This window comes from Rhinolophus sinicus, linkage group LG03, assembly GCF_036562045.2.
Source record: "Rhinolophus sinicus isolate RSC01 linkage group LG03, ASM3656204v1, whole genome shotgun sequence".
In the NCBI taxonomy this organism is placed as follows: Eukaryota; Metazoa; Chordata; class Mammalia; order Chiroptera; family Rhinolophidae; genus Rhinolophus; species Rhinolophus sinicus.
In genome coordinates this window covers 164,853,758-164,859,917 of record NC_133753.1, presented here as the reverse complement: position 1 = coordinate 164,859,917, position 6,160 = coordinate 164,853,758, and positions in this window count along the sequence as shown.

Here is a 6,160-nt window from a genome sequence, read left to right as displayed (position 1 = left end):
CCCTCTGGTTCAGGTATCAGCAAATACACAAGGAGGGTGTAGAGGTGAATGTGGGAGCAGGAGCAAAGGTCAAAAGAAGGAACTAACCAGGTTTATTCCAGCTCCTTTATCTCATTGCTGATCCCAGCTTGCCATTTATCCTTGTCCTATAAAATTACAGAAAAAAGGAAAATGATGCTAACCATAAAAGAATTTTAGACATGTGACCCTGACCATTTAGCATTTGGGAATGTCATGTGAGGCCTTAACTTTTTGACATTGTTATCTGGTGATCTCCAACCTGGTTACAAAACGGGCAGAAGGAGTATTAGTCCATGGAGATGTATTGAAAATTCCTGGGGGAAAGAATTTTCCAGGAGATCCAAGAGGATCTCATGCTAGCAAATTTTCTCAACCCTGGCTACACGTTAAAATTACCTGGGAAATTAAAAAAAAAAAAAATACCCAGGCCTGGGGCCCACATCCCGGCACTCTGAGTCCTTTGGTCTGAGATATAGTCCTGACTGATATATTTTTAAAGCTCCATGTGCTTTTAATGTGCTCTAGGATCACTGCCCTGGTGATCCCTATTACTGACAGGAGAGTGTCCTATCCCCAATGTAGCCCAAGTGTGTATGTATGGAGAAAAAAGCTTGATCACTGATGAGCCCAGTGATTCTCAAGGTATGGTTCACGCACCGTCAGCATGAGTAGCACATGAAAACTTATTAGAAATGCAAATTCTCAGGCCTAACACCGGATCTACTAAATCAGAAAGTCTCAGGGTGTGTGGTCCAGGAATCAATGTTTTAAACAGCCATTTAGGTGATTCTGATGCATAGTAAGATCTGAGATCCACTGTCCCAACTTAACCTATGACTATTCTGAACTTGTAAATTTGAATATAATTGAGATAGATAACTGTCCTTCTATAAAGAGAATATTCTAGTTATAAATAAGAGCATAGATGGGGTTCTGTTAAGATAAAGAAATTAGAGTGTGATGATAGAAATGTAAGACGTGAACTAGAGCAGAGGTTGTATTTTTTAATTTGTGTTTTTTTATTTTGAGATACAGGTTCCTTCCCAGGAAGGAGGCAGCCATCTTCTTTCCTTGAACTAAAGCTCTGTTTGCATTGACTATGAGTTTATACTTTAACCTACACTAGGCAGGCTCTTCCCCATAATCAAACAGGATTTTCAAAGACAGCGAAGATCAGCACACAAAGCCCTGCACCAGACAAAGGGTTGGAACACACTCAAAGACACCTTGAGCCAAGACATCGCTGTGACAATCTGCTGGATTCTCGATTAAAACAATAACACCAATGGTGTCATGGCAGACTACTGGGGTCATCAGAGCTGGGGCCGAAGAGTAAAGTTTTCTGATTCATTTTGTTTCTCAGTGACCCCTTGTCACAGAGAGAACCTTTAGATATGAATGTTGGGAGGTGGGATAATGTGTTTTCAGATGTTTTTCATATCATCATATTTCCAGCTTTCAATCATATCGATGAGGATTTGAACAATGTCCTAAAGCAGGAGAAATGTGGAATCATAGGAAAAGTCTCCTAGTTGACAAACTTTCATGCAGAGTCAAACTTCATTCTCGTGGGGGAATTTATTATATTATCAGACACCTCAGATCATGTTGGATTAGATTGAAGCAGATTCAAGGGTTAGGTTCAGAGTTTACCTGCTTCAAACAGCTCATCAATTCCTGAGGAATACATCCCTCTCACTGGGACTGAAGACATGCCTAAAGTCAGAGTGTGATGGTAATGATTCACTCTGAGATTTCAGATCAAGCCACAGGCACTAAAAATGCAACTCTATTTCCCAATGTGAAACACGACCTGTAATCTTAATCCATTTAACTTCCTCAAATTGCTATCTTCCTCAAAACAGCCTATTTCTTCATTGAGCATAGATGAGTTTTCTCTGTGGTAACTATCACAATCTGACCCAATGACATGGTCAGGCTTTCCTCATCACCTGCGTGTTCTCCTTCAAGGAAAATTCATTCAGCAACCAGAAATGTCTAGTTAAGAGTGTGGATTTACAATCAGATTACTCGTGTTGAAATCTATGAACATGACTCGTTAGGGGTGTACTTTTGAATGGATGTTTTAATCTTCCTAAGGTACAGTTTCCCCACCTGTAAAATGGGGAAATAATAGTACTGATCTCATAGTATTAGCCATGACATGGGGTCTGGTATAGTGGTGGTGCTCAATAAATAGTAGCTTTTATTTGAGAGAGCTATAGCAGAATGGTTAAGAGCAGGATTTTAAGGCCAAACTGTCTGGTTCAAATCACGCTCTGCCATTTATTAGCTGGGTGCCCATGGACAAGTTTCCTAATCTCTGTTTATATTTCCTTGATTATAAAATGAGGATAGTAAAAATATTATTTCATAGGCTACTGGAAGGATCAAATAAGTTAATACATGTAAAGTGCTAGAATAGTAATTGGCACATAGAAACCCTGGATTAAATATTAGTTAACACTATGTCATAGAGTTTCTGTAGTGATGAGTCAAGAACCTGATCTCAGGTAGATTCAGACTAATATTACTCTCCTTAACTTCATTATCTGATTAACACGGACTAATTCATCAGAGATGGAGTTGAAAATGGAGTTCAGGGAGAACTGGGACAATATGCAACCAGGTTTGTTCCTCACATTTGTTGGACACCAGGAAAGAGTATAAATGAGGCCCACCATATTTTTAAATACTGTTAAGTATTTTCTATCCTCCTAGCTTGACAAATATACTTCATAATAACATACAAGTTCAGGTTAGAATGTAGACTTCTCAGAGTTCCATGCCAGAAGTTGGAGAAACAGAGAGAGCAAGTGCCTAGCCTCCCACCTCCAGCTTCTTCCTGTATCTAACCTTAGTGTCCAAACTGTACCCTCCAGCCCTGCCTCATGTACATTCCAGTGGTAGCAATGAGCCACCTGGTGATTTCCAGGGTAGTCCCAGGGAGATGTTCTGTAAGTTGGCCTGGGCTCTTTGGGCAGAAAATTTCAGTCTTGGGTACCAGGAACTCATTCTGGAAGGAGCACGTTATGGACCGAATGTTTGTGTCCTCCCAAAATTCATATATTGAAGTCCTAACCCCTTGTATGGCTGTATTTGGAGATAGGGCCTCTCAGACAGCAATCAAGGTTAAATGAGGCCAAAAGGGTGGGGCCTAGATCCGATAGGATTCATGTCCTTATGAGCAGAGACACCAGAGAGCTTGCTTTCTCTCTCAATGTGAACCCACCAAGAAAAGGACATGTGAAAACAGAGAAGAGGTGGCCATCTGCAAGCCAGAAAAAGAGTTCTCACCAGAAACTGTCCATGCTGGCACCTGATCTCAGACGTCTGGCCTCCAGAATCATGAGAAAATAAATTTTTGTTGTTTAAACCCTTCAGTCTGTGGTATTTTGTTATAACACAGGGAATGTGGGGCAGGCTCCTGGTGTGCCTACCCCTTGGCCTCGCAGATTCCCTGATCTGTGCGGAGGAAAGCCAATCAGAGAAAAGCCAAGTCCCTCTAAAGAGTGGGAAGGGACCCCTCTGAACTCCAGGGATGGTACCTCTTCCCACGGCACTCAGGGAAAAGTGGAGAAACTTTGAATTTCTTTTGTATTTGGTCTAAGCAGAGAGACTCAGCATGGAAATTTAGGCCAAGAACTAAGAGGACCTTGACAGTTATGGTCATGGAGGCTTTAGCTAGAAATTACCTTAAGAGTCATCAAAATTACCTTCATTTTAGTTGGAGATACTGAGGTCTACAGACTTCCCACAGGTAGCGTAAAACTTGTAGCATGGAAGTTTCCCACAGGTAGCATGGAAACTTGCTGATATCTTGCATCTCTGAAATCTTATGCATATACCCTTTTATTTGTTAGGTTAAGTTTGCCAGCTTTTAGATTAACTATCAGAGGCCTACTGAATTTGCTAGGAGAAGAACTTTGGAGATTGCTTTAGAATTCTTGCCTCCTGCAGGCCAAAGCTACTTACATCTGTTTTACACAGAGTTGATGAGACAAAAGCATTTGGCTAAAAAACATGCATAACTGCCATGAAATTATTTGTGCTTCTCTTTATACTTATTAACTAAAGAAAAAGTACATTAATAACGTTTTCGGAGTAAGGCTTTGGGTATTTACACACTGTTATCATAAGGAGACAAACATATGACTAACAGCAAACATAGTCCTAGGAGGTTCAAACATAATGTTCGCTTACATTAAAAGTCTATTCAGATTACGTAAAGGGAACGCTTTTGGAATCAGGCAGAGGTGGCCAAGATGGAGTTCATATCTTCTCACATTCCTGAGGGCCTTGGGGGTTGGGAACGGGGACAGTCGGGACTTCAGAAGATCGCAGTGTAAAGAAATAGGGTTAGCATCCAGCATACTTAGTTCTATGAAGCTTCTCTCCTTCCTTCGACACTAGGCAACCTATTCCACCAGTGACAATGACAGTCCTTTCAGGCAGGGAGAAAGGACTCTTACACATTTGAACACATTTGAGTTGACTGGCCATGGATTTTTATTACTCGTATTTGAGAAGTGACACTATTAAGATTCAGAGAGATTAATTAAAGGATTGGCCCCAAGTCATACAGCTGATAAATTAAGAGTTGAGTTCATGTCCTCTGGCTTCAATTCCTCTGCTAATATACTGTAAAAATAAAATGGCCAGAGAGTATTAACATATCTTATTCAGGCCTTCGCTATGCTTACCACTTGAAATTGTTTTAGGAGTGAAAGCTGATGTATTTTGTTCTAATAGGGCTCTAAATCTGTGACTGTTCTTTGCTCACAGACTGGGCAGTCCAGGTGGTTCCCAGACTGCTCTCCTGTTTCCAGGAGGACAGAGCTGTTGGCCGCTTTCCATCTGCAGTTCTGCTTTTGACAGAAATGAGGAAGGGCCACAGCCGCTGCTGTTAGGGTTAAATGGATAAGATTGGGGGTTTCTCAAACCATATCTGGTTTATCTCCTGAAAGGAGTAAAAGTCACTCAAAAGAACGTTCCAGATAATTCTGTTTAAACATAATCTCATGTGCATTGGCTTTTTCCTGATTATAACAAATACCTTATCGATTTCTTCAGTGAAAAATTTAGAAAGTACAAAAAAGTAAAAAGAGTAAATCAGATACACCTGTAATTCCACCTCTCCAAAATAATCACTGTAAACATCTTGATGTTCCTCAAGCCTTTTTCTCATCTATCTTTAGAATGCTTAGAACATACGATACACATAGTATTTCATCTTGCTTCTTTGCATTTAGCATTACACATTATTGCCTTTTCCTATGCCATTAAACATTTTTAAAAATATGTCTATTTGTTTTATGGATGCATTACCATTTATTTAAATACTTTTCTTTTGTTGAACACTTAGGTTTGCATCTAATTTTTCAGTTTTATACATAATTCTATAATAAGTATTCTTAACGTGATTCTCTATTTCTATCTTTAAGATCATCAGAATTGAATCTTGGAAGTGGAATTATTAGATCAAAGACTACAAATATTTTACTTTACATCATGCAACAGTGTTTTAATTAATTCTAGTTTTAAAACATCTTAATACCTGATAGGTTCGCTCTTTCAAAAATTGCTTAGAAATTCTTGAATGCTTATCATATTGTCAAGTTCCCACACATGAAAACTCATTTTAATTAGATTCAGATTAAACCCACAAATTCGGTTTTATGAACATGGAGTATTTCTTCATTTATTTCAATATTATTTTTAAAGTTTTGCAGGTTTGCTATTTTTATTTTTATGGTTGTTTTCATATGGCATCATGTGATTGTTCCTCTCTATCTCTAATAGCATCTTGTACCACCCCACTCTTCCTTGTCCTCTGGCCTCCTACCCCTCTGCCTTCTTTTCTGTCCCTCGAACACCCCAAGAACATTTTCACCACAGGGCCTTTGGACTTCCTACTCCTTCTGCCTGGAACGTTCTTTCTCCAGCCTTTGGTATGTCGTCGTCTCCTTATTACTCATGTTCAACATCCACATCCTCATCCTTCCTGCTCTCAGAGCAGGACAAGAAGTTCCATTTCCCTGTCTTATACCCAAAGTAACATGGTTAATTGAACACAGCATCTTATCCCCCTTTGAGCTCACAGTAGCTTAATCTTTCCCACGGTTAGGCTCTGGAAAGT